We start from the raw sequence: 27296 nt of genomic DNA on the forward strand, positions 1-27296 counted from the left end.
GAGTCAGATATCCAACAAAAAGTCCCAAATAGATATATAATTATAAATTGCCACGAGCGCTGTAAAACAGAAGAGTAGGGTGTGATGGGAACATACACAAGAGGGCCTCATTTCTATTGGGAGTTTCATGAATGGTCTCTTGAGAGGTGACACTGAGCCAGAGAGTCGTGCATAAGAAGGACTTTGTGGGACGAAGAGTATGCAATGAGCATTTCAGGGAGAGGGAACGGCATGTTTGAAAGCCTGCATCTGGTAAGAGTAAGCACAGCCAAGGACCTCCCAGAAGACGTGTGTGGCTGGAACATGGTGCATGAGAGGACGAATGGCACAGGTTGTTGCTGGAGAGGCAAGGTTGTGGTGAGCATTTTTGTGGCCCCTTTCAGGACTTTGGACACAACCCTGCGCAAGGTAGACAACCACTGAGCGGGAAAAAGAGTGGTGTGATCTGATCTGCGCTTTGGAGAATGTTCTAGAAGGCAATAAGAGGCAATCTGGAGAGCAGGAAGGAGGCAGTGGCAGTAGTCTAGGCAAGAGATGATGGTGTCTTTGACAAGAGTGACAGGGCTAGCACTAGCTGGGCAGATCTGACATTATTTTGAAGATGGACTCATTTAGACGTGGTGATAGGTTGAATATGGAAGTAGGGGGAGGAGGCAGGAAAAACTCCCAGGTTTCTGGCAGAAGTGGCTCAATGGATGGAAGTAGAACTTGTTGAAATGGGACAGGTTGAGGGAGGGGAGAGGTTGTGATGAGGGGGAACGCCAAGGGTTTTGTTTTGAATATTTCAAATTTCAGAAGCTCTTGATACCTCTTGAAAAATGTCAAGGAAGCAGTTACGCCGACAAGATGGGAGCTCGGCAGTGAGGCTGAGGTCTGGGCTGAAGACATCCATTCGGAAAGTCGCTAAAGCCATGGGAATGGGTGAGTATGAAATGACACGGGATGAGGCTGGAGAAGCTCCCAATTTCAAGTTTGTTCTTGTCTGTACGGCTTATCTCAGCAGACCTGCCATTCGCTCCCTGGTACTTCTCTCCTCTCTTCTAGTTAAGAGGGGCCATAACACTCGGTCTGTAAAAATGACAAGGGAAGGCCCATGTATGATTTTTCTGCCTTTCCATTTCCTTCCTGCACTTACAAGATGGTGGGGCCTTTACAGCCTGGGTCTCTGAGTGACTACGTGCGGCCCCTTCCCTGTTGAGATGTCTTGGATACAGAGCACAGGATGGAAATAATAGCTTGTTATTGAAGCTTCTGAGATTTTGGGTTGTTTATTATTGCTGTGTGGTCTTTCCTACCCTTATTAATACAGTCAGGTAAACAGACAGCGTAATATAGTGATCGGCGGCATAGATCATGACCCAAAATGTCTGTTTGACTCTTGTCTCTCGCTCGGATTTCTAGCTCAGTGAGCTAGGGGAACGTTGTTCTACGGGTCTTCATGTTCTCATCCAGCAAAGGAGGAAAATAGCATCTGTAACGTAGGACTGTTTGGAGAATGAAAATAGTTAAAAATATAATGCGCTTGGAACTGGAGAAATAATGAGGAGTCCATAACGGTCATTCAGCCGGGAGCAGGCTGCAAACAAACACGGCAACGGAATGAGGGGAAATGTGGACCAGGCCCCAGAGAATGTGACCTCACCCAAAGCCAAGGGAGAATGCGTTCGGAAGGAGGGAGGGGCTGACTGCTAGACGCGGTGGAGATGCCAGAGAGGGTGTAGGAGATTTAGTGACCCGGAGGTCACTGGTGGTCTTAGCAAAAGCAGTGTCAATGACATGTAGGGTGTGTGGTGGGCAGGTGGGTCGTGGTAGACACAGAGGAATGGACTAGTGTAAAAAAATGGGAAAAGCATCTGTATACAAGCCTTTGGGGGCAGCTTGGTGGGGAAGGGACTAAATGGAGAGATGGGGGGTAGAGGTGAGTGTGGGGCCTATGGAGATTTTGATTTTAAGGTGGGGGATTCTAGAGCATAGTCAAATGACGGGGAAGTCCAGGTGGAGAGGGGAAGTTGAAAACTTGAGAGCAAGAGGACAGAGTCAATGCAACAGGCCCTTGAAGATGTCTTGAGGCAGTGGGATCACCAGCACAGGTAAGAGGACTGGCCTCTCCCTCCCCTGGAATGGGAGGTAGGGGGAGAGGACGGGCACAGGTGCAGGGAAGGGGTGGGGTTTGGAGGCAGAAAGAGGGGCAGGGCTCTTCTGTACAGCATGGATGTGCGCTCAAAGGGAACGCATGTTCCTGTCCTGCTTATGTGGTGGGGGTAAGGCTCTGACTGAGGAGAAATGGGGAGGGGTCCTCGGGAGGGAGATGGGATGGAGCTCTGCTGCCCATGGAGGGCGGGCCCCTCTTGGAGGTGCTTTGCCACAAATCTGGGTCTGAACCTTTTCCATGAACTCAAACCCGAGATCCTTCTCTCCTGTAGGAAGAGCTAGAACAGAACCATGTTCTCTGATAGGACAGCGTTCAGCCTGGGGATCTTCAGTGGTGTTTCCCATTGTCGTTCCACACAAGCTCTCCTTCCCCACCAAAGGGTTTTGTGCAGTGTCTCCTGAGCACTTTCTGGGCCTTTTTGACCAGACCTCCTGGCTCATGGGATATTCCCACCTGTGATGTTTCCGTACCCATCTCCTCTCAACTAAACCCAAATCCCTCTAAGCTAAACTCAAGCCCCTGAATTTGGTGATGCCTTTCCATCCCTTTGTCCCACAGTAACCCCCATCTCCCCCCACCCCGCCATTTTTATATAGCACCTGGCGTAAACCTCCTCCAGTTGTGAGTAACACGGTCTTGGGCATGAGGCCCAGGGCCATGTGCTGCGCTCCCCATGAGCACGTGCCCTGGAGTTGTTCTGTTCACACCCCAGTAGCTGCTGCCATGCCCCGGATGTGTCTCCTCACAAAAGTACGGAGGGCAGGAAGGAGGGCAGAAGACTCACACACCCATGAGTCTTCTGTGGGGGATCTTCCATAATAGATGTTCACTAAACACGGCTTGGTAGATTTGTGGGAGTCAGTAGATATGAGAAAAGCTCAAGGGCGAGGCTGCTAAGGCTTCCCCTGGATTTGTTCTCTAAATGGCAGCATCTTCCTTAAGCTCTGAGCCTGGATGGCAACATCTTGCATCTGAGAGAGGAGCGATTCCATCCAGCCCTCCCCACAACCCCGAGGAGTGGGCCAGGAGGGGATTCCTGTCTGCAGGATCTGAGCTGACCTTGGGCAGAAAGGCCTGGCTTGATGGGAGAGGGGATCAGTGCTAATAGGTTCTAGTATGTTGGCTGGGGCTTGCTAATTGCGGGCAAAGAATGGGACCGGGCAGGCAGATCGAGACAGAGAAGGAACGTGCTTGTGCAGAGTCCGAGACAGGACGTGGGTCCCCTCATCTGCCTGGCTGACATCGTGTCCCCTCCTCTGGTTGCCCATCCGAGATGCTCCCTAGAAGCGCTGTGTGGGCGTGCAGTTCAAAATAACAGTGAATGTGTCTTGGGTTTGTTCAGCTTTGAATGTGGCGCCCTGGAAACATGTAGCCGGCGTGCCCACCTGGCGCTCATCTGGGGTCCAGAGTCCTCTCCAGCTGAATAAGTCAACGCAAGTGAGCTGCGGGGAGCCAGCTCTCCTGTAACTCCGCTCTCACCTTCAGAGACCCTCAAGGTCATCCAGTGCCAGCTGCACTATGGGAGACAGGCTAATGCTGGGGACGAAACCAAGTCAGGCAAGAGCCAGAACACTAACGGAGAGACCTGAACCATCATCCTCTCCTTGGCTTCAATGTCTACCTCCACCACTTCCTTCCTCCTCCTCCTCCTCCTCCTTCACGACCCAGAGCATGATTCTCCGGAGGTGGAGTCCTGGTCGAAGAGAAGTAGGTGTGGTCCCTGCAAGGGAAGAGGTCCTCGTTGGAGAAGAGAAAGAGGAAGAAAGCACAGAGTAGGGGCTCAAGGACTTTGCTGACAGGGACTGAAGAAGGTGCAGGCTCTGGGTTCCAGTGCTCCAACGGCTTGCCTTCTGGGAGAATTTCCTTAAGAAAGGAGCCACAGGAATCGCCGATTGGGAATTACAAACCCACCCTGTCAGTTCTTTCGAAGAGAATTTCTTTCTCCAACCGAGAGCCCACTTGGAGTGCGAAGGGTGAGCTCAGCGAGGTTACCGGCCCTGTCTCTCCCTGGCTCATTCCCCCTCTGCAGGCTACACAGCCCACCTCACCGGGAGGTCGCCTTCCTGCCCCACACGCTTCTCACCCCAGCATGTCCCCCCGGTAGGTCAGGAGGCGGTCTCTCATATTTACGTCTGTTTCAGCTAACAGGCTGTGGACAGGCAGGGCCCCTGCCTCCCGGAATGACTGCTGTGTCCACAGCGAAGCTGCCTTTGTCCTCCTCGGGGGTTCCTGAATGCGTGGATTAGAGTCAACTCTGGCGACAGTGGGGACTGTCCAGGGTGTGGCTGATAGGGAACCCCTCAGATTGGGGATGAGGAAGAAAAGTGCGTTTGAATCACAGATGGGAACTGCTTATGTTTCTGTGCTTCAGGGTCCCTTACATACTGGAGAGGAGCAGAGGATTCTGACCTCATCGTTCCCGAGAGGGTGCTTCTGGTGCGCTAGCTCCCCACGCCTGAGAACCCCAGCTCATCCGAAGCTTGGAATTCAATTGCCCCAACGGCGAGGAGCCTTGGGGTAGGTTGGGGGAATTTCTCGGGGGATGTAGTGCTCGTGCTTTTTTCCCTGATTCTCTATCCCTGCCCGTCTGGGATCCTGAAATGTGTTTGGACGATGGGTATTCTTCGTGTTGTGACGATAAGGGGTGATGTGTGGGTACCCTGACCTTGCCTCCTCTATCAGTGGCCCAAAGAACAAAGCAGACAGCGGAGAAGAGAGGAGGGGAGATAGGTGTGTCGGAGTGAGGCCAGGAGTGCCTGTTTTCTCTGTTCCTCCCACAAACGACCTCATTCATTATGGAAAAGGTTTAACTGATACGGAGTCGTAACGTGCAAGAAGAAGAAACAGCCCAATCGATACTCTCTGGGGCACCTGGGGGTGCGGGTGGTGGAGTGCAGGGGTGGGAGGGTGGGGAGGAAGCAGGGAGGAAGGAGGGAGGGCATTTCGAAAACGATCCGGCTTCAGCAGCGGCGCTGGAGCATCTGTGCTTCTGTTAACCATGGAACATGCGCGTCTAATCCCAATTAACTTCTGCCACCATCTTTAATCTCCGCTTTTCTGTTCACGCCAGTGACAAGACGTTAGCTGCAGGCAGAGAGGCTGGGAAGACCTCACATCAGCGAGGTGGGAAGAACCAGATGGGCCCCGCGTGCCCGGGTACTGGTGGTGGGCGCGGAACAGGCAGAAGCAGTAGTTGGGTCATTACCCGAGGTCTTGGCCAGACCTCCAGCTCTTCGTGACTCAAGCGTATCCAGGGAACTGGGGAGAATCGTTGGCCTTTGTCCTCGGGCCGTGTGTAGGGACTCTGTTAACATTTTTGTAAGTGGAAGCTCCTTACAGGCACTGTTTATGTACCAGAAAGCCATAACAGGATTGAATCTTAATGAGCTGCCTGTGAAGGCCAACATCTGAGCTTGGGTGATGTCCAAGGGCTGCTTCTCTGGGCCTCAGTTTCCAGGGCCAAGCAAAGAAAGAATGATGAGAGATGATCCACATCGATATGGTTGCCACTGGTGCCATGTGGCCATTCAAATTTGAATGAAGTGAAATTAAATTAAATTAAAAATTCAGCTCCTCTGTCACATGAGCCATGTTTCCAATGCTCCATAACCACACATGGCTAGGGGCTACTGTGTCAGAAAACATGGCTATGGAACATCTCCTTCACTGCAGGCCTTACTGTTGGACAGCGCTCATCTCTAAGGCGGCTTCCTCTTGGGCCATCGCGTGAACTCTGATCCGCTGTTATCAAGAGACCTGCAGAATTGCGGATACACAGTGCATGGGCCCACAGGCACAGAGCACACACACATCACTCTCTTCCGTCAGGACAGTGTAGAGAAAGCGTATGGCTTGTCTCAACAGCTGCCTAATTGGGCGTTGCTTCTGACTTCTCATGAAACGTTAGGGACTTCTTGTGATTACATATTGTATACACATTTCCTGTATGCCCACTACATGCTAGGCATTGTTCAGAGCGCTAGTGGAGTACAGAGTTTGGGGAAGATCCACTCTTATATACAGTTCCTTTGCCGTGAGAGGAGGCACCATCACTGTGAGCATCGGTGACCCCCTTTGGTGTCTACTTGCTCGATGGGCACAGAGAGCTCTGCAGAGGTGGCCTTGCCCTTGAAGGGCTGGCATTGCTCAAACGACTCTCCGACTGGATGAGTACTTGATAGGAAGGCTGCGAAGAGGTAATGGTTGTGTCGTGTGGTAAGTACTCAGCGAGAGGCATGGACAGTGCGTCGTGGGGGCAGAGGAGAGGAAGACACTCTTTTCCGGGCCTCAGTTTCCTCATGTGCATGGAGGGGCAGGGCCCCTTGACCTCCGAGGCCGCCTCATCGCTAAGACTTCCTCTTTCGGGAGTCCCACTGCCTGAGCGCTCTTTAGAGGACCAGGCTTTCTCCGTGCCAATTTCAGGTTGCACAGGCTTTTCTGTATCTCCCAACGGCGCTGCCCTTTCCTTCTTTTAAATCCTGAGGAGGCCTGGAGGCACCTTCCCTCCCCCGTACCCCTCCCTCCTCCCAGGTTGCATAGCCCCAGCCTACTTCTTGTCATATTTCCTACTGGATCGGGTGTTTAATTAAAATCATAATTAAAATTGATCTCCTCATTAGCATGCACCTGCTCTGCCTCTCACATCCTTGCGTTCCATTATCCACTGAAGATGTCAGGACTGACAGGCGAGTGCCAGACCCCAGGCCAGCCCTGCCTGATGGGGTTGGCCGATGACAACATCTGGACAGAGAGGACTTTGGTGGGGAAGCTGCATCTGCGGCAGAACAACACACAATTAGCACCAGGTGGGCCCTCTGGGGAGAGGCCGGGCTGTGTGATGGCCTGCAGGCAGCTGGCTAGATCGAGCAGTCCTCGGGGAAGGACACTGCCCATGTGCACTTTCCTAGGCCCCTACCCGTGTGCACGCACCCACCTGTGCCCCTGCAAGGGTGATCTGTGATAAGCCAACAAACCCTTGCCTGGGAGAATCCGGGGTTTGAAAGCAGAGGGGGGTCCCTCACTTCCCTGGGCGGAGACCTGACCATGACTTCCAGGAGCCTCTAGCAGGGCCGAGTTCTGGCTGCTGTGGGGGCTTGGACTGTCTCTGGCACCTACAGAGCCTGGCATAGAGTATGCACTCGCTTTACTTACTGAACACTTGTTCAATGAATACCTTTCAGTCCCAGAAATCACTAAATGAAATAAGATTCTTCCACAAGGGGGTGTGGATAGCGATGTGATGTGAAACATGATATCCCGTGTGCCATACCTTTTAGCAGATCCTGTTCGAGTTCTTTATTAGAAGGCTAGGTCAGGGGTGCCTGGGTGGTTCAGTCGGTTAAGCATCTGTCTTTGGCTCAGGTCATGATCCCAGGGTCCAGGGATCGAGCCCCACATGGGGCTGCCTGCTCGGTGGGGAACCTGCTTCTCTCTCTCCCTCTCCCTCTGTTCTCTCTCTCTCAAATGAATAAATAAAAATCTTTTAAAATAACAACAACAACAACAACAATAATAAAAGAAGTTTAAGTCAAACCGACCTCACATCAAAGGGAGTTTTGCATGGGAACAGGAATTTAGTCTGTGGGGTCAGACCTCATTCCCCACATCCCAGAGCTCTGCCTCTCACAGGCTATGTGGCCCTGGGCCGTTGACCTCTATCAGCCTCAGTTTGCAAATATATGAAATGGGACTCCTAATGCCTGCCCAGTAGGGTGGTCACAGGGAGGAAATGAGGTCATCAGTTGTGGTCACTAACGATTCCATCTCTTGTTCTTCTTCCCTTGTTATTCTAAAGCTCGGATTGTAATGTCCTGCTTGTGACAGCACCAGGACTTACATCGTCTGTTGTGGTAAGAACAGCGTGTCCCTCTGTCGAGCATTTTCTGCATATGATAATGAACTTGGGTGTGGGGCGGCTCAGCGATCCCGACCCCCCCCCCCGGAAGCCAGTGTTCCAGGGGAAGGTGAGCCCGCAGTGCGGAGGACAGCTCTCGCTTGTGGCCGTGGCCGTAGCCGCCCTGAGCTGGCTTTGCAGGAAGAGTGGGGCGTGGCGGGCCGAGAGAGTTTCCTGTAGTGGGAGGTTTGGCCTGAACGTCGGGCCCCTGTGTTGTTACCTCTCCCAGCTCAAGGGAGGCTGCTGGGAGGGCTTCAGCGGGGCCGAGCAGGGGAAGGCTGGTGAGGACCAGCCGGGCTGCAGAAGCTTGCCGCAGATTACCCAGGGAAGCAAAGCCTCCTGGCCTGTGGAAGTTCTTCCTCTGGGCTACTCGAATTTCTTCTGCTGGAATCTTAGTTTGTTTTCTCTTCTGCAGTCTTTGGGGGAAGGATAGAAATGTTAATGACTCTCCTCCATTACCCAGCATTGATTTGCAGGAGGGGAGCTCTGCCATCCCCTGGTCTGCCTTTCCCTCCGTGCATCCCTCTGGATATTCTAACAAGGGCTTAACCAGAGATGAGTAAGTGTCAAGGCAGCCTTAGCTCACAGTGCTTCTCCCAAATTCCTCCTCCTTCTCCCGCTCCTCTGCCTTACCAGTCCCTGTCCTTGGGGGCTCAGGGCAGAGGTCACCCTCCTGGGGGAAACAGTCCCCCCAGTCCTGCCCAGGTGGGCTCACCTCTGCTCCTCCCCGGGAGCTGCCAGCAGACAGCCCGGGAGCCCTGGGAAGTCAGGTCAAATGCAGACGATGCATGAGCAAGAGCCAAGGGGAGGCGGGGTGTCCACCAGGGAGGTGATTAGCTCCACGGCGCCTCTAATAATAATCTGCGAGGCTAACAAACAGCACGGAGGAGGAGGAGGCGGCGGCGAGGGCAGGCTATGTGCTGGCTGTCTCTGTCCTTGTTAAGGTTAGACGAGGAGGGAGCCCTTGTTAATTGCAGACTTATCCTGATTACTACCAGCTCTCTGCCGGCAGCCACAGGAGCCAAAGCCAAGGCTTCGTGAGGAGACCGGGAGCAGCTGAAGACCAGTGGGGCAGGGTTTCCTCTGGGCCCTCGGGACCCAAACTTGTGCAAAAACCCTGGCTTCACAAATTCAATTCGTTTGTTGGTCCATATGGACTGGCTGCTGTGTGTTCTATAGAACATTCCAAGCAGAGCTGGATGTCGATTTTGGAAGGATATGAGATGAGCGGACAAAGGTGGCTCTCCATCTATCCTGTCGGAAGACTCCCTTCCAGGACACACACATACACACGGATGCACACTAGCACTCATGCACATACGCTCTCACACTCACACACACTTGGCTCTGAGCCCTCCCATGTTACAGACTCCATAAATATCCTTGAATTTGTACCTACAGGGAGAGGACGGTGCTGACCTTGCTCTGGCTTCCCCAGATCCTTTGCTGCTCAAGCCTGTAGCTGACTAGGGAGGAGAGCACAGGGTGGGGGGAGGGAGGACTTCCCTCAGCTAGGAGGTCCGTAAAGCCTCTGGGAGCCCGCTGGTCCGCCGTGAGAGGCAGCAGCAAAGGCAAAAGAATGGCCAGGCTGGGAGCCACAGGGGCTGGGAGAGCATGGACAGGCCACCAAACCCAGCCTTAATGCAAATTTAGGGTTAGATCCTAGCTTGAGCAAGAGCTCTGGTTAGCCTCATACAGAACACGGCTGGCCCAAGCCCCGAGGACAGGAGCCTGTCAGACGGAACGGGGCGGAGGGCAGCGGGGTGAGGCGCAGGCCACGGGGCTGGCCGGGCGTTAGTATAGGCAAATTGGAAAAATGCAGTTCTCCGAGGCTGTCCTCTGACACAGAATGAGTGACTCTTACCCCAGTGGATTATAACTTAAAGACCTCAAAAGGGCTCCTAGAAATAAGAAGGGTAGAATTTTCTCCCTGCTGGGTGGAGGTTTGTCTTATGCAGAAATCACTTCATCTCACTGCCTCTTGGATCTGGCCAAGAGGGACAATATGACCCTGGGGGTTCTGAGCTGCCCCGTCTTCTGCAACTGCTTAGAATGTCCCTTAATCCCCCGCCTCCCTGGGCAGCCCCCCCCTCTCTGCAGACCTGCCTACTGCCTGCAGTGGCCCAGAACCCGCCTCTTCTCTCGGCTTCCAAACCTGACATGGTCTCCAGGATTGGCTCTGTGGTAGCAGGATCAATAACCGTTCTATTAAATAATAATGATAATGAATGAATGACAATTTATTAGGTTCTTCATATGTGATAGGTCCCTGAGCTAAGTGCTTTAAAATGCGTTTTTTTCGTGTAATCCTTCTAACTATCTGATGAAGGATGATTTAATGTATTTATGGGGCTTGGGGAGACAACCTGTCCAAGGTCTGGAGTGATGTGGGGAGCAGGGAAGAATCACTTTGGGCTTCTCCTCCTGGAGTCACAAGGGCTTAGGGACCCTGCCCGCAGGGGTCATCCTCCCTACCCTTCCAGTCCCGCCTCTGGCCTGTGATGGCCAGAGCCTGGTTTCTTGGTCTTGGTGCAAAGTACGTCCCCTCAATGGATAACCAAAGACCCACCACCAGTGATCATGTGTGGTTTTTGTCTGTTTCTTGTGAAACTAATGAATATAGATTTTAGAGGACGTCACTTTAATCCCTCAACCCTCCTTGTTTTTGGGGGGAAAGAAGATCTCAGAAAGTATCTTCTGCAAGGATTTGAAAACAGGGCTTTTTTTTTTTTTCTTTTTCTGCAATTGGGCCCCTAGGCAGGAGCCTCTCTGAAGAGTCCCTCTCCAGGATCCATGCCCCATTCCCTGGGATCTGAGTTTCTTTAATACTTTTATTATTATTTCCCAGCTTCTCTGTTCTGTGGCCCTGCTCCAAGATCATGAGTCATCATCAGCTGAGAGTAGATGAGGCTAGGGAGGGGAGGCGGGCGGGCCTCTCCCCTGCAGCGCCCTCCCTTCCCCGCAGCACTGATTTTTCTGCTCCGTTTGACAACTGGGGTTATTGCTTATTGGACACTTGGTGCTGTTCTGATGCCTTATTGCTACCGATTCGTTTCATCTGGAAGGTGTGCCTTGTGCCCATTTTGCTGATGAGAAAATAGAGACACAGCAGGATCAGTCATTTGTCCAGGGGCACAGCATGGACATGTTGGAGAGAGGGCACGGACCCCCACAACCTTGGGCACAGCTCAGACTCCTACTTCTTGCTACTGGATGCTGGGGATGGTTATAAGTAATTTTTTTTTTTTTTAATTGGCAAGCTGGCCTAGGAAACTTTCTACTCTGAATAGCACTGCTGTCCATGCCAAGTTCTAAGGCACTGACGTACTAATGAGTAGCGCTGTGGCCTGCTCTTTTGTGTCCCCCTCAGAATTGGAACAAAAGACACGCTCCATGGGTGTTGGGTGGGTGGCGGATTGATTGAATTTCGTACCTGCGGGAAGCTCCACTGGCTTCCACAGCTGCCGAGGTCAGAAAAAGGAAGGAGGGGAGGAGGCGTGGTGGTCCGTGTGAATGCGTCCCCCAGTGGGCAGGGCAGCCCTGGAGTGCCAACCATGCCTGTTCCTTGGGTAGATTTTCGAGGCAGACACTGTGTGTGGCACAAGGTGCTCCTTCCCCTCTTTCCTGGTGGACCCTAAGAAGCCGGCCGCCCTGTGAGGGGAATCGGCCTTTACTGAAGGAGGGTAAACCTCGGGACAAGGTGCACTTGCCTTTCTCGCACTGCTGTGGATTGGAACCCCATGGATCTCCTGGGCCCAGAGACAGACAGCAGGAAAGCAGAGGAAGCTTGACAGCTGCCCCCAGCCATGGGAGGGAGGCCAGGCCCTGTGCAGAGACTTACGGGTTGGTTCTACAGGCATCTGTGTTCTGCCCCGGGCTCGGGGCACCCTCCCCTGCTGCTACCTGCCCAGGTACACCCCCCCCCCCCCCCCCCCCCCGCCAGCTAGACCCCCGCTGCGGGGCAGCTGGGCGCTGAGGAGACCAGGGGCAGAGCCCGGAGGAGGGGGAAGAAGATGTAACATACTGAGCCAAGCACACTCAGGGAAATAAAAGATCTATTTTTTTTTCCGTTTGTTCTCAGCAAACATTTGTCATTTAATTTCTTCCTAATTACACAATTACGTAATTATGTAGTATTAGTAAAATAAAGCCTAAAGACGTTTGAGTAAAGAATTACTTAAGTAAATAATGTCTGACTGAAGTAATTATTTCCCGGGTTTTCTTTTTTAAAGTAGAATTGGATGGAATGGGTTCAGGCATTGTTGTGGAACCAAGCGGGGGTGGGGACCGCACAGCCAGGGGTGGCGCCTGGCTCTGCTTACCCCCCTGGGCTTTAGTGCTTAGTACCCTGGCACCTTCCTCTCTTTGTAGAGGGGGCTCTGATAGCAAATCCCGACTCAGCGATGGCTTGGGAACTGGCCTCTGCTTTGAGCCTCACTGCGCCGGTCAGAAGGACCAGATGAGGACCAAGCTCTGAGCCGAAGTAAGTACTCGGTGACGGAGGGCTCTGCCTTGGCACCAGGCTTACAAAGAGACAGCTACATGTGAGGTCTCCGATCCATAAAGAGATCACCCTGGCAGGAGGAAGGATGAGGGCCTGGGACACTGAGACATGTGTCGGGGGAGGGTCTCAAGGCTGCAAAGCTCCCTGGAGACCTCATGTGGGAGGCCCCCAGAGTGGGTCCACCCTGGCTGTTTCCTTCTTGGCCTGGAGTGTTGGAGAGCAGGCTGATTTATTCAGGGGTGGCCTTCAGCTCCCCAAAGCCCTAGAGGCCTGAGCAAGTTCCTTGGTAGACTTGGACCTGGCAGTGTGCTCAAGGGGTGAGGAACCAGTCCTCCCAGAATTGGTGGCCAGGCCTGGGATTAGGGCCACCACTTTGCCTCCCAGATGCCTAGGGCCCAGCCACCCCGCTCCCCCCAACAAGACCAGACAGATGCCTCAGACATAGGAACCCCTTTTCTGCGTGCCTGAGAGTCTGATGAGGGACTGGCGCCGCACCTTCTTATAGGTGATGCCTGGGAACCAGGCCAGCCTGTGCCCCCTAAATCATTCCCCCACTCCCCTCTTCACAGTGCTTGCTCGTCCTTCAGAAGAGATTTGTTCATTCCTTTGATCTGGAAAGTCCCTGGACAAGGGAACTCCTTGTCTTCTCCAGTCTTCCCTTAGGACAGTAGAACCAAGATATTCCCCCTTGGAGCTATTTCTGAGTTTCCCGAGGCCTCGTGGTTCCTGCGGAATTCCCGCGAAGCTGAGGTACACGTCTAGGATCCTCAGAGGCAGTTGGTGCCCCTCCGCCTGCTCCAGGTCTCTGAAGGCTCAGACACCAGCTTGAAAACGAAGCAGGTCAAGACGACTTGGTCTTCTCCCTGGGGCCGTGGCTTTGTGCCTTCAATAGGCGGTCCACCCAGACCAGCATCATGTGAAGAGAACACCACAGAAGCTTCTGGAAAGTGACTGGAGCCATGGGGACTATATTGGGAAGGAATGCTGACACAGTCCTCCAAAGGCCAGTTAAAAAGATCAGTTTTTCTTGGGTGGTTTGTCTGTTCCCTGAGCAGCAAAAGTTTGGCAACATTTAGTAAAATTGAAGATACATTTCCCTACAATCCGGCAACTCTACTTTAGACATATGTTCTGGAGAAACTCATATAAGTGCAGAAAGAGATATACACCAGAGGAACCACGGCAGCATTGTTTATAATAGCAAAAAAAAAAAAAAAAAAAAAAAAACCACAAAGAAACAAAAAACCCCACAAAAAACAAAACAAAACAAAAAAAACAAGAGGAAACCACCTAAATTTCCACCCACAGGAAAATGAGTACATTGTAGAATATTCATCCAATGGAATTCTTTCCAGTAATAAAAGTAAAGGAAGTGGAGCTACATGTATCAATGTGGATGATCCCATAAAACACTATGGAGCTAAAAAAGCAAGTTGCAAAAGAATATATATGCTGTGATACCACTTAGACAAGCTGTAAACTATGCAAAAACCACACTATGTACTGTTGATGAATAATACATAGGAATATAAACACCAGATTCAAGATGGTCAAATTCAAGAGAGGGGGAATACAGGGTAGGAAGGAGGCTTTCGAGGGAGGGGATGCTATGGTACGGAGGTATCCAACTTTGCTGATCATGTTTTATGTATTAGGCGAGGTGGTAGGTACAAGGGTATGTATTATACACTCTTCTTTAAAATTTTTGAATGCTTAAAATATTTTAAGAAATGTTTTACTACAGAATCAAAATGTGCAAATCCACCCAACAACCAGAGATCCTATGGGCTTTCCCCCAGAAGTGCCAGAATGTGGTGCGTATGTGTCTGAGATGGCAGAGGTGGGGGTGACGGTGGGGGTAAGGGGTGGTAGAGAAGACCTCAACTAGAACAGGCCACAGCTGGCTCCTGGGTAGTTTTCTGGGTTGAATACTCATTCACTGAAGTTCTCCTCTTCCCACAATATTTGCCTATGTAACAAGCTAAATATTCATTGAGTAATTAACCAGTTCAAATTTGTGGTATGAAAAGACAATTCCTTCTAATTATAGGGATGTCAGTTAAAAGATGCCACACTAGGATACCATTCACTGCCAAGAGAGCCTTTATAAAATTCTTGCTGTGATTTAGATTCAAAAAGGTAAAAAAAAAAAAAAAAAGAAAGAAACCATTATTTTTGATAATTAAATATTTACCAGAGCCGAGAAAATAAGTCACACTAATGTTTCAGGCTAATCAAAAGCTCTTAAAAAAAAAAAAAAAAAAAAAAGTCCCAGTGAAGATATTGTTGCTCTCGCAGCTTCATGGCCAGGTTCAAAGATTTCTGAGCTAAAACGAGCACCACGGCCAAGTTTCCCAGAGGCTCTGACCACTCTCCTAACTTCACACCCAGGGAAGTACTTACACATCCCTCCCTCCTGGAGACATTATGTAATTTACAGTTACTCTTCTGTTTTGTAATTTTAAATAGTTGCACCGGCCCCTCCCACACCACCAGTTGGATTCTAAGTGTCATGACTACAGAGCTGTGTTTTTTTTTTTTAGGGGAGCAGAAGCAGGGAAAGGGGAGGAGGTATGTCACCTGTAATCCAGTTCTCTCTAAGGGAAACTCGGTAATTGCTTAGCTGCAATGATAATTGGTGTGGTAGGAAATGCACCCTGACTGGAGATCCAGCTCTGAGGCTCCCCAGCTGTGAGACGTTGGGTGAGTTATTTACCTTCTCAGTCTCAGTTTTGCTTTCTGTAAAATGGGGATATTGCATAACCACCTTACAGAATTGTGATGATGATTCGATGAGGTAACAGCTGTGAAAACGATTTGTATGTTGTAATTTGCCACACAAGCATAAAGCATCATGCAAAGTCAAGTATTATATTTATAGATAGCGATGATATGTGCTGGAAAAGGAGAGATTAAGGAACCTTAAACCCATCCCTTCTAATAGTAGATTTATGGGCGTTGTCTACACCTGAGACCCACTACCCCTCCCTCTGCAGGTAGTGACCAGTGTGGGAGAAGTCTTGTCTCCACTCAGCTCCTGGCCCTTCTGAGGTCATGCGCCCACGACCACAGCTGCTTGGTCTAGGGATAGGGCTCGGCCAATCAGAACTGTCCGTGAATTTTAACAAGGACTGAGGAAGTTGGTCAGATCGTCTCTGCTTAAAGATGCTATAAATAGGGAACATCCTAACTGTATTATATCTGTTAATAATAGAATTTGCTGCATTTAACTGAACCCCCTCGCCCCCCTCACCCCACCCTCACATGCTACAGAAATAACTAAACAAAAAACAGTGGTTAAATAAAACAAACATATATTCCCCCTTATGTAAAGAAGTCCAGAGGTCGGCAGCGCAGGGTCAGCCAGAGAGCTCCAAGGTCACTCTATCTTTCTGCTTCTCCATCCTCCGTGCAGTGTCCCCCTTTTGAGTCATCTAAGGTGTCAATAAAGGTGCAGGGATCTTAGTGATCTTATTTACATGCCAGGCAGTAGGAAGGACTCAAGGGAGGGGGAAAAAAATTACACTTCCCTTTTAAGTAACTCATCTGCTTACATCTCATTGGCCAGAACTTAGTCACATGGCCAAGCCTAGCTGCAAAGATACCTGGGAAATGTAGTCTTTGAGCTGGGACTGATGCTGCCCAATAAAACTATGTTTCTGTCACTAAGGAAGAAAGGAAGAATGTCTGTGGGGCTGGGCTACTAGTAATCTCTGCCACGTGGAGTAATTCTGTCACAAGGACGAAACTGTTCCATTGTAGCATCTCTGCATTTCCTACCGTTTGATTATTCAATCTTAGCTCTGATTATGGGAAATATTCAGGATCCTTTTAATAAATTCCTTCTTTTCTGCCTTTTATTAAAAAAGTGTCAGTCACAACTCTAAGGATTGTGATATTCTCCTCTAAGACGGTTCTAGAACGCCTGGTGACACCGATGGGGGAAATGGAGAACCTCACTGGTAGTGAGAGGTCTTTTTCAGAGCCCCAGGGTACTCACAATGTCACACTTGACCCGGTAGGGAGGGACGCTACCAGACCCCGGAGGCCTATCGGTTAAATTTAACTAGAGGACAGGCTCCTGTCTAGGTTCATGTGGTGCTCTGTCCTTTGCCCTTGGAGCTGCTCCCTGCTTCTGTAGGTCCTAAACCCAAGACTCTGTGGCTCTCCCCTTGGCTCTGCGTCCTGGAACATTGCAGAGAACTTGGAATTGCTTTTTGCTTCCTCGTTCCTTCCAGCGTTGTCTGAAATCACTGTTGTTTCTCTTCTCCACTCTGAAGTGCTGGGATAGAACTTGAGCCCCAGTGACTCAAGCTTTTCAGCGGTTTCCTTTCCTCCTGCCTGGCAGAAGCCCAGGAGAGGCCTCTGAATGGTTGGTCTGTCTGCCTGGTAGCGCCAGGATCAGCACCTCCTCTTAGCTTGGCAAAGAGCAAGGTGGGACTAAGGCGGGGGTTGGGGGCGGGGGAGGCTCTCCTTGGCAATGCCTCTGGGGAGTCACTCATACCACACTTCTGGTGTCAACTAGCCTGGGGGTTCAGCTGACTTCGAAAGAGCCTGGAGGTGCGTTTTGGGAGGACAGTGAGGCATCCTATTATTGTTTTAAACCCAGGAACTAACTAGAAACAGAGCCCATCTCCTGCTACCCTGTACCCCTCTCAGATAGGCTGGAGGTGGAGCTCAGAGCTGATCATGGGATTTGCAAGGACAGGTCATTGTGGTTAGTTGATGGACATTTGAGAATGCATTTTGTGCTGAGTCGATGGGTAAAAAATACTTCTCTATGAGCTGATTTTATTGCTGCAATGAACCTCATCTCTGTGAGTCAGAAGGTCATCCTCTGTAGCAACCATGTGACTGGGAATCAGAGGAAAGAGAAATCGACAGGCCTTCAGAAGTAATTTTATACACCTCTTGCTGCTATTCCATTAAACCCAATTGCCTAGTAGCTAACCATTACGGAGCACTCATTACCTACGAGGACCAGGTTAAGAGCACGAGGACCAGGTTAAGAGCATTATTTTATGTCATTCTGCCAATGACCCTCTGACATGGCCATGTTTAACAGTCCAGTTTAGCAGATGGGAAAACTGAGGCCCATAGTCAGTCATCAAGTAGACAGAGTCAGGATTCAAATTCAGTGCTCATGTGATTGCCAAGCCTATCTTACTCCACATGCCCTATTGCCTTTGACAGGGTTTCCTGAAGGTTCATAGTGTACCTTGAGCTGCCGGTTTCTAGAGGCCAGTTCATTCTGAAGGTGGCCATACCTGCCTCCTATGCCTCCCTTGCTATTAAGTTCCAGAAGCACGATATCACCCAGAGCTAACACGGAGCAATTCAATGGAAATATAATGGGAGCCACATATGCATTTTACATATTTTAGTAGGGCCATTAAAAAAAAAGGAACAGGTAACCACTGTAACTCATGCCGTTTGTATGAAATATTGAAATAATCACATTACAGTGGTATATAGCCACACAGAAAACAAAAAGCTTCACTCTGGATCAATCCATTGACTCCTATGTGATCCGTGGTGCGTTCTTAATGCTAGAAATGATGCATTTTCCCAATACGTGTATCACAGTACAACAGTATATCTTACAGAATACAGTGGCTCAAGTGAAGTGTGGTTCTATCAAAAAAATAAAGAAGTATCTAATGCAAAATGTATTTTACATTTCTTCTGCTTTTTCATTTAAATTAAATAACATGTAAAAAAAAAATTCAGCTCCTTGGCAGCACTGGTCACACTTCCGAGTGCCTGAAAACCACATATGGCTGGTGGCCTAGCATCTCACTGAAATTCTTCATGATACATGTGCAGTTAACACGTCCTGGGCAAAGAGAAGACAGATCAGGGTGGACGGGGGATCTCTGTAGAGAAGAGAAGTCGGGGCTGGAATGGCATGGAGGCCCCTGGGAAAGGGAAATCACAGTCAAGTTTGGAAACAGAATAATACAATGGGAATGGTGCTTTATAGAGATTAATCTGGAAGCATTGAAAAAAATGGGTTGTGGGGACACAGATGAGAGGCAGGAAGATTATGGGGAGGGGAGGTCGTGAAGTCATGAGCGCAAGAGTAGCCAGGAAAGGAGAACAGTATGTCTGAGAAACAGGGAGAGTGACCGTGAGTCAGTGGGCGGCTCCACCAGGGGAACCAAGGAAGCGGGAGAGTCGCAAGTCCCCTGAGGTTTTAGCCTCTGACAATAGAAAATGATAATAGCTCTGATGAAACAGGGAAGTGAGGAGGGGAAGCGAGCTGGGGGCAGGGGATGGTGCAGGGGATACAGGGAGCTCAGTTTTGCTCCTCCGGTGTGTGCGTCCGCTGTCTCCCTCCTGTTCTTCTCCTGAGCTAGATTGAGCGCCCATCATGTGCTGGAGACCAGTGGGTTCACCAGGCAGTTGCCAGGGCCGGGGAAGAACCATCGAGAGGGCTGGTGGGTGCTTCTTCATCCAAGACAACAAAATAAACGTTCTCTCTCCAACATCCCCTCCTGCCACGCTGGCATAACCGCAGGCCTTTGGCCAGGTGACAGGAGTAGAAGGGACAGGTAGTATGGGTCAAGTATGTGTCTCAACATTTGTGACCAGCATGTCACTCAAGAGCGTTATTATTTCTCAGCTGATAGTGGGGAAAATGAGGCAAAGAGCGATGAAGTGACTTCCCTAAGGACCCACAACTGGGACGCGGTGGGGTAGGATTTCACTCCCACAGTGTGTGCTGAATACCCACTATGGGTTGGGGAAAAAAGGGGGGAGGCGGTCACCTTCCCTATGTTGTGGGGTGGTGTTTGGGTCCCCAGTAGAATCCCCCTGTTGAAACTCTACCCTCCCCCTGTCCCCTTCCCCTCCCCGCTCCCCCTCAGTGTGATGCTCTTTAGAGAAGGGGCCCTTGGGAAGTGATTTAGTTTAGATGAGGTCAGGAGGTGAGACCCTCCTGGCGGGATCAGTGCCCTTGTGAGAAGAGGAAGACAGAGATCTGACCCTCTCCACCACAGGCACCAGGGAAAGGAAGTGGCCATCTACAACCCAGGAGATGGGCTCTCACTAGGAACCGAATCTGTCCACACCTTGATCTTGGACACCCAGCCTCCAAAACGGAGAGAAACTAACGTCTGTTGGTTAAGCCCCCGGCCTGTGCTATCTTGTTATAGGAACTGAGCTGACGGAGATGTCCTGCTTCAGGGGTGCTTGCCTCTCCAGAACTTTCTGAAGGGCAGGCTCTTCCCAGAAAGCGTGGCCCTTATGACACCCCAGCATGGCTTTAACGTCCACAGCTGGGGTTCATGACAAGCAGGCCAGGGAGCCTGTGTGGGAGGCAAAGGAGGGAGAGGCGAGACGGGCTCTGGGGGGTTAGGGGGATACTCCTCAAGTAGCTTTTCTCATTGTTAATCAGGTGACTGCGGCCAGGGACCTGTGTTATTGCTCTAGAAGCTGTGTTTTGATGGTGGTGTTTAATATAGTGACCCACCTTCAAATACATACCAAGAAAAAGAAAAAAAAAAAGGCCTTCCAGTGAAATAGGAGCTGGGGGAAGCAGCGGAGGGAGGAGAAGATGGGAAATTCTGCGTGGCTCCTGTGTATCGGCTCAAGGGATTTGCTCTGGACTCTCAGAGCCAAGTGAATATTGCTTATTCATGTGCGATCTAATCCTCTGCAGGCCAGAGGCTGAGGGCAGCAGGGGTGACCCGGTCGCCGAGGGGCAGGGAGGGGCTGCTGCGTCTGTCCTTGAACATGAGCTCTGGGGGACTGGGCCAGGCAGGCGTCACCGGCTCTGGGAGGCCAGGGTTGGGAGATGTTTCCTCTCGAGTGGCTTGCGTGGGTGCAGAGGCCATGACTGGGAGGAGGTGCGGACTGGAGGTGGGATGGGTGATCAGGTCCGGGATCCCCGGCAGGCCAAGGGAGTGGGACAGAGTGCGCGGCTCCCACATCCAGGGGGACAGAAGCTCCGGGTGCCCCACCGCGGCGCCCCACCCCCCACAGAGGGACAGCACAGCTGCAGACAGATGTGGGCTCTCAGGCGGAGAACGTCTTTGTGACCCACTCAGTGGGCGATGGATCATCGGAGAACAAGCCGCAGAGCCAAGTCTTGGCCACCCTGAAGCTCTGACTGGATAACGTGTGATAATTCACTTAGGGGCGCCAGGAAGAAGATTTCCCAACTGCGGCTAACCAGTGTTGAAGACCTGAAAACAGCCACTTGGGACTGCTTTTATGTTCCGCTGTCGGCTTAGAAGCAAATGTCTAAGAGAAGAACCTGGACACGGATCAAGCAAATGTGCTGGGAACCCCCTGCGAGGCACAGATCTGCTCTTATACCCTGCTGAGGGCCTGTGCACCCGGCCTGCTCCCTTCCAGCCACCCGGGGAGACAGTCAGAGCCTCTGAAATGTCTGAGAGGGCCCCACGGCAGCTGGCCTGGGTCTGGGGGACAATCCTGGCACAGAGACATTGTGCAGCAGTAGGCAGTCATCTTTGTAGCTACTTGAGCAGAGAAGGTAAAAAATGGCCCTTTCTTGACCAGTGGAAATGATGGGGCAGAGGCCCGTTCTCTGGCCACAGGGGACTTTGACCGTCTAGGTGTGGAGGGCCAGGCTACAGGAGACCCCTGTTTTCCACGGGGAAAGGAAGGGCTCCCTAGAACCACCACACAGAGGGAAAGGAGAGAAGACATCTTCCCAACCCCTCCATCTGTCCTGTCCTCTGCCTCCCAGCCACAAAATAACTTAAGGTAGTTTGGTTGGAACCAAGCACTGGCTTGGTGGTGGGGGTGGGGGAGGGCTGGAATCCTGTAGAAAGAATCCTTTAACAGAACAAGTGTAAGAAGAAGAACAGAAACACCAGCAGATGCCATTACGTCTGCCAGGCACTGGGCTCAGCACTTTGTGAACGCAGTCACCTTTCCTCCATGAATACGCTGAGTGATGACGTAGCCCTCCTCTGACCTTACAGACACTGGTAACCACATTCGCCTGGAGGGAAGTATCTGGGAACTTTTACCAAAAATAAACCCAGGTAATTTCTGAGCAGGTGGGTTACCTTGGGGAATGATGACTGTGTTGCTACCACCATTGGCTGGCCTCCAGCAGGTGGGGAGAAACAGCGGTAAAGCCCCTGAACAGGGTGGAGGTTGACCAGATACCTGACCAGCAGTTTCAGTACGACAGCCCCACCCCGTAGTTCATAAACAGTTGCGTGTCCGGATGGAGGTTTTCTAGGGTGGCAGAAGGACATAATGGGCTTAGCCTCCATTTTACATTCGGAACAGCTGAGTCTGAGAGAGGGAGAATGATGGGTCCAAAGTCAAGGAGCAGGTGAGTTACAACGTCACCACCACCACACGCGTGTCTCCTGCTAGACCGAATCCTAGCTCCGAGGAAGGCATCGACAACTCTGCCTTGAATACAAGGGAGACGTCGGGCTCAGCAGAGTCCACGGCTCCAGAGAGATACCGCACTGAGGATGAATGACAACAGGAAAAGGTTTTCTTGCTCTCAGGGAAAAGCATCTTTAGGGTTTTAGAGGGTCATTTCCTAAATCACTGGCTCTTTTTCTTGGCTAAAAGTCACAGTTCTAGACTCTCAGAGATAGAGGGGATGTTGGAGGACGTCTAATTTCATCCCTTCTTTCTACAGAAGAAGGAAAAAAGGCCCAGACAGAGGAACAGGGCTGTTCGAGATCACACAGTGAGTAGAAGACATGGTTGAGCCTAGAACGGAGCAATTTTGATTCTGAGCCCATGCCTTTCCCACCGCTTCGTCAATATTCTAACATCTTTGGGTTCTCCCGACCATGAAGGACACATGGCAACTCACCCCAATCTGACTTGGTCAAAAAGTGAAACTTTCACAACGTATTTTTCTGCTCTCTCCCTACCGTACCCCTCCTCCCGCCCCACTAACTGGACAGATGGTTCGGCACCAGCACCATCTCCCGGGGGCCCGGAAGGAGGCACCCATTTTTCCAATGCCTAGATTGGGAAGATATTACTGTTAGTTTTTAAAAAAAATCTACAAGATTTACATAAAAGTCTGATAATGAAGATAATGTTCTACAGATGGAATGGAAGACAGACCCATGAAATTTGCATAGCACGGGCTAGACTCGGGCCCCCACACGTACTCAGCAGCCTGTGTATGACAGAGAGGACCCTGCAGCGTCACGGGGGAAGAAGGACCTTTTTCATTAGATGATGCTTAGCTGAGCAGATATCTTTACCGGGGTGGGGGCGGGGGGAGAAAAAACAAACAAAAGGAATTTGAATCCCTAACTTACACCACACGGACACATTTTAGTTCTAAATGAAAAAGGTACATTGATTAAGGCTTTTAGTAAAAAAAAAAAAAAAAAAAAAACAAAAACAAAAAAACAGCAACATAGGAGGGTATCTTCAGGACCTAGGCTAGATAAAGATCTCTCAGACAGCACATAAAAACCCTAAGCATAAGGGGGAAAAATTGATTAATTGAACTACATTAAAATTAATTACTTCAATTAATCAAAAACACAAGTTAAGAAAGCAAAAGGGTAAGCCGCAGAGTGGGAGAAGGTATTTGCAAAACATGTATCTATCAAAGGACTCATATCCGGACTATGTGAAGCACCGTCCAAGTCAATAAGAAAAAGGCAGACAATTCAATGAGAAAATGGGCAAAAGACTTGAAATGGCCTTTCTGAAAGGAAGGTCTCCAAGGGACCCATAAACATACAGAAAGGTGCTCAACACTTTTGGTAATCGGGGGCGTGTAAGTTCAAATCGCTGAAATATCACCACATTTCCGGCGGAATGGTTAACATAAAAGAGACAACAGCAGGTCCTGGGGAGGGTGTGGGACAATCATCTGAAACACGACCAGCGGGAGATTGAACTGGACAAGCGCTTTGGAAGGCAGTGTGGCAGGACCTGCGCACGTATCCTACGGCCAGCAGACGTCCGTGCATTTATCAAAAGACACACAAAATGTTCCTCGCGGCGTGTGAGACGCCAAGTGCTGAAAACAGTGCGGGTGTTTGTCAACAGTGGAATGCGTGAGTACAGCGAGTGTGCCCACACTCGGGGATGCGTCCCTAGAAGGGAGAGGATGAACGGTGGCCCAAGAGCAGCATGGATGGATCTCTCAGCTACCACGGAGAACGAAAGCAAGCAGACGCGACAAAGAACGTCCGGTAGGATTCCATTTGCAGAAGACTCGGGAGCAGGGAAGGCTAACCTACCGCGTGACGTAGGAGACGGGTTCCCCTGGAGCAGGGATAGGGTTGGAAGGGGAGCCTCAGGGGGAGGTGGGGGAACGCAAAGGTTCTGTTTCTTGCTCTAGTTTCTGAGCACCTGGATGCGTACGTTTGGTGAAGGCTCATTCTTCCACCTCAACAAACTGCCCTAAAAGTGGAGAGAAGCGAGGGGAAAGGGCAGGGGCTTCTGTTAGTCCTCCTTCAAGCCCACCACCGTGCCAGACCGCACAGGAGCCAAGCCCAATGACCCTGCCAACTGCCACTAGGGCATGGCTGCTATGTCCTCTGTTTTCCAGATGGGAAAATTGAGACACAGAAAGACGAATTGTCCCAGGCCATGCCATTACCAAGTGCTGGAACCAGATTCCACCTAGGATTCCAATCCGTGTTTGACCGTGTCCCGAGCTCCACTTTCTTTCCGTGGCGTCACGGCGCTTTCAGGGAATGAGCACCCATGTTGGAGTCCGGGAGTCGGGTTTTGAATCCTAGCAGTGGAAATGACCTTGGGGGAAATCACCCAGTCTAGCTGGTTCCTGATGTTTTCATCAGTTCTTTCGGGGGATGGGGTGGCGGTGGAGAAGGTGATGCCGGTGCAGGGCTGTGGAATTGATCACAAAACCACTAACTCAGCCCTGGACGCAGCAGGTGCAGAATACATTCTGCTTCGCCTAAACCTTGGGAGGTGTTCCTGCCCTTCCTAGCCGGGGTGTGGCGCTCCCAGCCTAATTCACCACGCCCCACTCCCTGGTGTCACTGTTCTAGTGAAATCAGGCCAAGACAACATCAAGGTCAAGTTCAGCGGGGGAAGGAACATGTTCAGGCTGAGGGTGTCCGTGAACGTGGGCAAAAGCCTCTGCTTTGGTGTTGGGGGAGTGGACAGGCAGAACTTGGTAAATACGGTTTCCGCTTACTGTTCGGACACCAGCTGGCAGAGCAGAGTCCATTTGCTCCCCTTGAGTTCTTCCCGTGAAAGAGAGTCTGGGACTGTGAGGAAGGAACCCCCAAGCCACTAGAATCACTCTCGGAAACACAGGGGATCCGGCAACCTCCTTCCACGACAGAAATGAGTTCAACTTTTTTTTTTTTTTTGTCCTCTAAGAATAGTCAGGAAAATGGATGGAAGGTAAATAGCATCTGTATTTGCTCAACATTATGTCACCTGTCCCCAAGTTTCCTGTGTCTGCTGAGGAATTGGAGCTTTGGGGTGGGAGGGGGTGGGGACAGGAGTTGACGTGGCGCCCTTGAGGGCAGAACACGCAGATGGGATTTTATATGAACTTGTGGTCGCGGTTACGTTCTGTACGTGAGGCACATGAAAAGAGGTGCCAATCCCTTTGCCAAGGTGAACGTGGCAGAGCCGTCCTTCATGTCCACGGCTGAAAAACCCTCTCCTTGTAAAGGCTCAGACATCACCACGGGGCGGGTGGGGGTAAGTGAGTTTTAGCAGGAGGGAATGGGGGGGCGTCTGAGGGGGAGCCCAGCCCCCTGCGGGTCTGCCTCCACCCTACCTCCCTACCTCCCGGAAACTCACCAAAGTCTTCATTTCTCTGTTGCTAAATTGCACACATTGATCTGATGTGTACAAAGTTGCAAAGCAAGTTGGCAGGAGCACTGGAGTGTGTCAGGTCTACTAGGGAATAAATATACTCGGGCTTTTAGTTTAAATGTGTTGAGAGCCAGGGAATGGCTTGACAGCCATGGGGAGCCCAAGCGCCTGTTCCCCACCAAACAAGTCCCTTTGTAAGTTGGAGCTTGTCAGTCAACGTGGCCCCATGGGTACCTGCCCCTGGGGACAGACGTCCCCACCCACGCTGCTGGCCTGTCATTGCGGAGATGAGGCGTGGGTGGGAAGGAGGCCAAGGTGGCTGGCTGTTGAGAGGGGAGTCTTTTTAATACGGCTCTGACCTCTCGCCCTCCGCCCTCCGAGGTCTTGGCCCTGATGTGTGCACCTTTCCAAGGGGAAGGGGAGGGGCTGGCTGGGGGAGCCCAGAGCAGACCCGGGCCCAGCTCTGGGCTCTTCCCACCACAGCAACCTTCGGACGGCCTGTCTGACCTGTTACCTTTTCTAATATTAATATCTTGATTAATTCCAGGCCAATTGTTCTTTTTTTTTTCTCTCCTTATTTCCTAGCCTTTGCAAACCACCCACTCCTCTCTGAGAGTGACTTTGATTGAAGTTTGAAGTTTTCAGGTTCAGTTGTTTTCTAGTTACTTGTTATTAGAAAATGTAGCAATTTCCCTCCAGTAAAGAGGAAAAGGGCCCTTCCTCCCTCCCCTCTACTTCTCCCCCTCACCCTCTCTCCACGTTTCCTGGTGTCCTAACTTAAAAAAGGCCTGCGTGATATGCTTATTTATTCTTCTCCATCCTTCCCTCCACTCGATCTTGGGCTGAGGCCAAGACTTGTGGGAAACAAAGCAGCAGCCATCCGAACAGTCTCCTTCCGAGCCCAAGTGTTTGTTCGTGTGACCGCTGCCCTCTTGGGCCGGGGTGGGGGGTGCGCCGGCGGGGAGAGGAGGGGTGCTAGGGGGTGTGCTCAGCACCCTCCCTTGCACGGGCTGCCCCGTAACCCGTGGCCCAGCATCGAGTGGGCCTATGAAAGGCCCCCTTGTGCTGGAAAGCAGTCAGTCCCGAGGGGGCCTCCTTAGAAGTTAATTGCCTCCTCCCAGGGTCAGCCGTGCTGAAATTTATAGCTCCGCTCAATACAGCGATTGTGTGGCTCGTCAGGAAACCATGGGGGTGGCTTAGAGCTCGGGGGGCCTGCAGACCTGGGAACCCAGGCAGGGCTTGGGGGGGGGCCCTGCTGAAGCAGCCGCAGGCAGAGAGGTGGACATCACTGTCCCCCCTCCCCGCAACGTCCTCCCTGCTCTCATCCTCCAGGCCGTGCCTCTTTCCAGAAGGAGACTCTGGCTACCTGCACGTGCTGAGAAGCTTGGCTCCGAATGAGAGGAGGCGGCCTCGGGAAGGAGTGTGTGCTTAGAAAGGATGGGTGCCACGTGCTGGTCCCTGAAAGAGAGCCGGGCTGCTTTCTCCCAGCTCAGCTCCAGCGCATGAAGTCAAGCCAAAGGTTCCTCCCAGCCTACTGATAGTGGGGGTCCCCCTGCTGATTTATTTTATTGCTATTCTGACAGACAGACAGACAGACACACACACACACACACACACACACACACACCAGCAACTCAAAGGTGTAATGAAGAAATGATTGGTTTCAGAAAGCTGGGGAGGTCAGAACATAGGTCCCGGACCTAACCTGGAATTTCTCCGCAGGTGAATGGCAGCCGAGAAGAGCAGAGTGGAGACCCCAGCTCGTCTGACAGATGCCCAGCCTTCAGCCTTCTTCCACCTTGCTCTGTCTTCTGAGAGCAGAGCTGAAGCCCCAAGACACCGCCTGGAGCAAGCAGCTGAAAGGCCAGTGGCTGGGGCTGGGCAGGGGGAGGGGGGACAGGGGGCCGGGACTGCCACAGGCTTGGGTGGGAGGCAGAGGGGAAGGAGCACGGAGAGAGACAAGGTCCAAG

At 51.3% G+C, this 27296-nt stretch overlaps 2 long non-coding RNA genes across 3 annotated transcripts; both read left to right on the forward strand.

The window, feature by feature from the left end:
* The first annotated feature begins 539 nt into the window (after positions 1-539).
* On the forward strand, positions 540-27185 carry LOC116599372. Of its 2 annotated transcripts, XR_004289343.1 has the most exons (4): positions 540-921; positions 3495-4125; positions 4524-4669; positions 27049-27185. It is a non-coding gene; the product is annotated as an uncharacterized LOC116599372 (long non-coding RNA). The 2 variants fall into 2 exon arrangements; XR_004289344.1 differs by lacking the exon at positions 3495-4125.
* On the forward strand, positions 7701-14707 carry LOC116599371. Its single transcript, XR_004289342.1, has 2 exons — positions 7701-12528; positions 13202-14707. It is a non-coding gene; the product is annotated as an uncharacterized LOC116599371 (long non-coding RNA).
* Positions 27186-27296: the final 111 nt, after the last annotated feature.

This window comes from Mustela erminea, chromosome 9, assembly GCF_009829155.1.
Source record: "Mustela erminea isolate mMusErm1 chromosome 9, mMusErm1.Pri, whole genome shotgun sequence".
In the NCBI taxonomy this organism is placed as follows: Eukaryota; Metazoa; Chordata; class Mammalia; order Carnivora; family Mustelidae; genus Mustela; species Mustela erminea.